The 6,720-nt window shown below is 42.1% G+C and overlaps 1 pseudogene; it reads right to left on the bottom strand.

Moving 5' to 3' along the window:
- Positions 1 to 4,241: 4,241 nt before the first annotated feature.
- Positions 4,242 to 5,748, bottom strand: LOC129544515 (abasic site processing protein HMCES pseudogene; annotated as a pseudogene).
- Positions 5,749 to 6,720: the final 972 nt, after the last annotated feature.

Below are 6,720 nucleotides of genomic sequence, written 5' to 3'. Positions count from 1 at the left end.
TTTTTAAAGGTTCTTAGTAAACATCTCACAAATCTCCTTTTCAGTGAAGCTAAATGGAATTTGCAATAAATTGCTCAGAAAGCAGATGGTGAGTTTGGAGCAATCCTGGGATTAAACTCTAAAACTTGCATTTTCCTGCTCCTAGTCACTGCTCTTTCCGCATATCCCCATACCCAGGGAAAGGCATATCATCTAAATCAGTGTATCACAGTTGTCCTCTAAGCAGATGCATCCTAATTTGAGGTGAGAAAACAAAATGTCCAGTTAATTAACTCTCATGTTTCAAGTAGATACGAGAAATCATGATGCTACATTGTGGATCGAGAATATGTTGAGATCCATTTATCTGAATTACCACCTTGTCTCACACCCTGTCCACAATGACTAGCCCAGGAATCTCCAAAACTGCTTTTCCTTCCTTTTAGATTTCCTGCTCACTCTTTATGGAATTATTGAAACCGAGATTGGAAGGGACCTAAAGATCATCTAGTTTCCTACCTATTGCAGGAATGTACTCAACTGAAACACACAGCAGAAGCAGACTCAGCTTATGCCAAGGCGTTGCCAGACAGAAAGTCCACTGCTTCCTACGGCAGCACATTCTACTGCTAAGTGACTACACTGAGTTGAAGATTTTTCTATGTGTTACATACAAATCTTCCCCTCTGGAAATTTACCTATTTGGTCCTTGATTTTTTTTTTAAGTTACCTCAAGTAAATCAGTTTCCTATTTCATATGGCCACACTTCACATAAAGGTAGCTAACTGGTGCTCTCCCAACAAAGTAGTTTTATTTTTGCTTTTTGACACAAAACTCCCTAGTTACCACAACTGTTCTTCGTGTGTTGGTTTATCCAGAGCCCTTATTGAACTCCACTCTTGTTTGTAAACAATTCTGTTTGGTTAACATTTCTTTTGAAATATTGTATTTGGGACTTTTCTGGTGGTCCAGTGGTTAAGAATCCACCTGGCAATGGAGGGGTCATGGGTTCAATCCCTGGTTGGGGAACTAAGATCCCACAAGCCACAGGGTAACTAAGACTGCATGCCATAACTACTGAGCCTGCGTGGAATCAAAAGATTTCACATGATGCAGCAAAGACCCTGTGTGTCCCAAGAGTAGCACTGAAATACGTACATTACCATAAGTAAAATAGATAGCTAATGGGAAGTTGCTGTATGACACAGGGAACTCAACCTGGTGCTCTGTGACAACCTAGAGGGGTAGAATAGGATACGAGGTGAGAGGAAGGTTCAAGAGGGAGCAGACATATGTATACCTAGGGCAGATTCATGTTGATATATGGCAGAAGCCAACACAACATTGTAAAGCAATTATCCTCCAATAAAAAATAAAACAAAGATCCCGTGTGCTGTAGCTAAGAGATAATGCCGCCAAGTAAATAAGTAATAAATATAAAAAATAAAAATAGTAAGCAAATAAAATATTATATTCAACACTGACATGGCAGTTCAAATATAGTTTGACCAATAAAAGTTATAAAGTGATTGTTCTCCATTTGCCAATGTACTGTTTATTAATGAAATCCAGGTATTCTTTATTATACTATTTATTCACATGAAGTTTTTGATCAACTATTTTCTCATTTAAGGGACAAATGAGGCACTTTCATATGGATTACTAGTAATAAACCTAGATTAGCTCCTAGAAATCACTGCTTTTCTCTTTTGACTTTTAAGTTTGTTTGTTCATTTTTTTCTATAGTACTTGTTTAGCATTTTATCCTGAATTAGTATCAAACTAATTTTTTCTGTAGTACCTGGCAGAAAACATCATTTTTAAGAGAGATATTTTTTTCCTGTCTTCAGTCTAGAGGATAAAGTGGGAATGGCTACCATGATGGGAAGCTGAGTCAAAGCCACATCAGAATGGTTTGATCCATAGAGATCTTTGGCACTGGTTAGCTGATGAGTTTGTCCTTAAAGCAAAAAAAGATGGGCAGTCCAGTCAAATTTTATTTGGTCTGTACAAGCAAGAGTAAACAGAAGTCTGACCTGAATCAGCATTTACCAACACATTGCTGTCAGAAGTGGGGTCCAGCTGCTCACTGCTCTAAAGTCAATAAAGAGGCAAGGTTTGTGAAAAGGGAAGTTTGCTTTAGTTTGGAGACTAGCAATGGCAAAGGGCTGTGGTGGGTGGACTCATGTCCAAATACCAACTCCCCCCACTGTCAATCAGTGGGCAAGACCTTTAAAGGAGAGATTCAAGGATGTATAGGCAGAGAGAGGCTAGTACAGATAGCTCTGACAGTCATCTCAAAATTGGTCATGAGGTGGTCTAATTAGCATCATCTTGACTGTTGAAAGTATAATTACTTTTCAGTTTCAGGGTTGGTTTGTTCCTATTTCTTTGAGGCCATTTCTCAGAATTGTGGCAGCTTATGTCATGGCTACAGTCTGGGCATGATGTAGTGAACTTCTCCCACTTGTTTGGGGTTTCAGTATCTATAAGACAGCTCATAGGATATGGTTCAGAATTATCTATAGTCCTTCAGTTCAGTTCAGTTGCTCAGGCGTGTCCGACTCTTTGTGACCCCATGAATCACAGCACACCAGGCCTCCTTGTCCATCACCAACTCCCAGAGTTCACTCAAACTCATGTCCATAGAGTCGGTAATGCCATCCAGCCACCTCATTCTCTGTTGTCCCCATCTCCTCCCGCCCCCAATCCCTCCCAGCATCAGAGTCTTTTCCAGTGAGTCAACTCGTCGCATGAGGTGGCCAAAGTATTAGAGTTTCAGCTTTAGCATCAGTCCTTCCAATGAACACCCAGGACTGATCTCCTTTAGAATGGACTGGTTGGATCTCCTTGCAGTCCAAGGGACTCTCAAGTGTCTTCTCCAGCTCCACAGTTCAAAAGCATCAATTCTTCAGCGATCAGCTTTGACTTTGCTTTATGACTAAACTATTATTATTTTGTCCTGTTTGACTTTTTTCCCTTTGCTTCTGCTTTTTCTCACTTCTTTGATTAAACTTAATCTTTTTGGCTAAAATTTTTCTATAGACAAAAGGCAGCTAGAGGACGAGGGGGAGTAGGCCATAAGGCCCTGGTCTGTTTCATTGTGATACTATTATTCTCCCTCAATGCAGATTGCCCAACTTAATGGCAATTGGTCCCACTGTAGTTTTTAGCCTATAGAGAATAGCCTTAATGAAGCTGTTTAAGAATGTTGGGTTTCTGGGACTTCCTGGCAGTGCAGTGAGTAAGACTTCACCTTTATCTTCCAATGCAGGAGATGTGGGTTCAATCCCTGTTCGGGAAGATAGGATCCCAAATGCCTTGGAGCTAAAACCAAAACTTAAAATGGAAGCAATATTGCAACCAATTCAATCCTTTAAAAATGGTCCACATTAAAAAATAAAAAAACTTAAAAAAAAAGAGAATATTGTGGTTTCCCTCACAAATGTGTTTCTCTTGGCCTTGGTGAAGGACATGTCTTTGAACCTTCTGAGGGGATGTAGTCAGAATATAGCTGAGAAGCTCTTACATAAATTCACATGAGCATCACAGTCTCTCAGCTTTGGGGTGCCTTCCTCCTGCATTTCAACTTCATTCAGTATATACTTCCCTTAGGTCCATCTTTTAGTCAATTAACCAAGCAAATTGGAACCATTCCCCTCCCCCCAACCAAGCCTTTTTATTGTTTCCAAAAATACAGTTTTATCCACAGAAAACGCCAGTACCTCACATTTATGGCAAAATCACTCCCTAGGTGTGACAGGCCAGAAGAAAACTGTGAGATCTGGAATTCCTTCCACCAGCAGCATTTTCTGAAATGTAGACAGTTTATCAAGTATAATTTATTCAAGGAAAAAATATGTTTTAAGAACTTAATTCCAAAAGACTAAAAGAATCCAAAGGCTGAGCAGAAAATAGCTTCTGCTAGCAGCAGCAGGTCAGGTCAGGTCAGGCTGAGGTCAGTGGGGTCAGGCTCTGAGGGAAGTCCACCGGTCCAACCAGGAGAGGGCTGTGGGCACAAGAGTTCCCTTCCCTCCCACCATGAATTGATGGTGGTGCCCTTCCTCTTCCTGGCTGCCCACCCACCCCACTAGGGATTCTTGGTCCCAACCAGGACAGCCCCTCCCTGGATAAGCAAGAAGTGTTAACTAACACTTTGTTTCCCAAGCAACATCCCCCTGCCCCCACTCACACACACAATGCTGGAACCTGTTATCACGATGGTATTCCGCGCTGCACACTGTGGCCTTGGTCTCTGGAAGTGCTCTGCTACCTGGTGTGAGGCTGCTTGCCAAAAGGCTCCTCCTCCTCCCACTTCAGCCATCACTCCAGAAGCCCTGCTCTGCCTCCCTTGGAGGGGAATAGACTTTTTTGCAGGAACTGCCTGGACACCTGGGGCACATCTGACTCTGCCTTTTGGGTTGTTTGGGGGTCTTCCTTCTTGGGTGACTTTGTGGCCAGCCACTGTAGCATCTTCTGGCTGCTGTCACTTGCCTTGAGCTCCTTTTTGAGCAGTAAATCGACAGGAAGCAGACACTCAGGAGTGTTCTTTCAGGAGTTATTCACCATGGCGGATGGTAGTGTTCTCTGGAGTGTGAGTTAACTTCACAACTTCATGAGCTTATCAAAGAACCCAAATTCTTACCAAAGTCCAGTCACTTAGAGACTGCCTCCTGTCCATCTAATGTGGCAAGCATTGTGTTAGGGGATGTCATCGAAGCCTTTGAAGAAATCTCCTGTGATAATGATTTTGGAACACAGGCTGTCTCTTCCCTCTGGGGGCTCCCAGCAGCCAAAGATCCTGGCCATTTTTAGTGGCCTCCAGTTGTCCCAGACTTCCTCCTCGTCCTCAGGGCTGTCCGCAGCACGCACTCTCTGACTTTTCTGTTTTGATTTGGGGGAATAAAAAGAAGTAGGGCTGCCTCTGGGTGTTCCCTGACATTGCTGCCACTTGTAGAATCCATCTGCTAAAGCAACAGAGCATATTTCTTTTCCCAGAAGCATCTTGAAGGACAGTTTCTCCATTATGGTGTCTTCAGCTGGTGGTGTTGAATTGTAGCTTGGAAGAATCGGCTTCTTTAAATCAAATCAGTAAAAGCCCCCTTGCACGGGAGCAATGATACACCCAGATGAATCTGCACTCTTCTCCAAGTGCAGCTGAGACAAGAGTACCCAGCTGGGGGACTGCAGGCTCTTGTTGTATGAGGGGCAGTACTGGTCTGGGTTCTCACACTCCAGTAGCCACCAGTGTCCCTGCTGGTCCTGCTGGATGCAGCCTCAAGTGAGGGTCTCCCTAAGCAGGTGGCAGGAAATTGCCTGTTTATCCTTGGCCCCACCTTTACAACATGATCCCTCTACTTCAGGTACCGTGTCTGCTTTGCTCTCTGGGTTCTCCCCTATTGGAGACATTTTTAGTGACTCAAAAACATTCAGAATCTTATTTTGGAGCGCTCTAATAAACACATTTAGTTTACTCTCAATTATATTGCTGCCTTTTAGATCTAATAGGTTTCAAATCAGGCCTCATACATGTTCTCCAGCTTTCTGTTGGTATAAATTGGCAAAATTAGGGCATGTTGCATCTTCTCATGAATAACACTTTTTAACTTATTTGCTAGAAGCTGAATTTCGTTATAAGTCTAAAAATAATGCAGAATGAGAATGGATTATTGTACATTTAATCAGGTGCTGACTCTGACTACAATTGTTGATCCACGTGATTTTTATGGTTTTTGTTGCTGTTTTTTGCTTGAATGAAACAATAAATGTCCTGGAACATGGTATGCTGTTGTGGATCTGGAATTTTTTTTCTCTTTGATATGAAAATTCATCAGGAGCAGTTTACTCTCAGGTCTTAGGACAAGCAATATATTCAGCAATGCACATCAGCCTTCTAAACCTTTGTCATATTCTAGTAACCAGGAAACTTGATCACCTTTCTGTTCTACAAGATATCACATTGGTATGTTTTTCTGATGATATCATGTGTTGATACAACCAGGTGAACAGGAAGTAGCAACTATCCCAAGACTTATGTGATACATATATGGAAATATCTCTACAAATTCTAAGTCATATATCACCAAAAGTCATACTGGTGATATTTCTATGGTATCAGTGGTCTCAAACATGTCAAGATACACTTCCTAAAAGCAGATGGCAAATTTCTGCTCCCTTATTAATCAATAAAAATCGCTCAGTCATGTCTAACTCTTTGCAACCCAATGAACTGCAGCATTCCAGGCTTCCCTGTGCTTCACCATCTCCCAGAGATTGCCCAAGCTCATGTCCACTGAGTTAGTGATGCCATCCAGCCATCTCATCCTCTGTCATCCCCTGCTTTCAATCTTTCCCAGCATCAGGGTCTTTTCCAGTGAGTCGGCTCTTCACATCAGGTGGCCAAAGTACTGGAGTTTCAGTTTCAACATCAGTCCTTCCAATGAATATTCAGGATTAATTTCCTTTAGGATTGACTGCTTTGATCTCCTTGCAGTCCAAGGGACTCTCAAGAGTCTTTTCCAACACCACAGTTCAAAAGCATCAATTCTTCAGCACTCAGCTTTCTTTGTAGTCCAACTCTCACATCCATACATGACCATGGGAAAAACCATAGCCTTGACTAGATGGACCTTTGTTGGCAAAGTAATGTCTCTGCTTTTTAATACACTGTCTAGGTTTGTCATAGCTTTTCTTCCAAGGAGCAGGTGTCTTTTAATTTCATGGCTGCAGTCACCATCTAC

This window comes from Moschus berezovskii, chromosome 1 (assembly GCF_049115385.1).
Source record: "Moschus berezovskii isolate FMDL1 chromosome 1, NW_MosBer_1.0, whole genome shotgun sequence".
Taxonomy (NCBI): Eukaryota; Metazoa; Chordata; class Mammalia; order Artiodactyla; family Moschidae; genus Moschus; species Moschus berezovskii.
The sequence above is the reverse complement of the archived record's forward strand: the minus strand, read 5'-3'. Positions and strand labels throughout refer to the sequence as shown.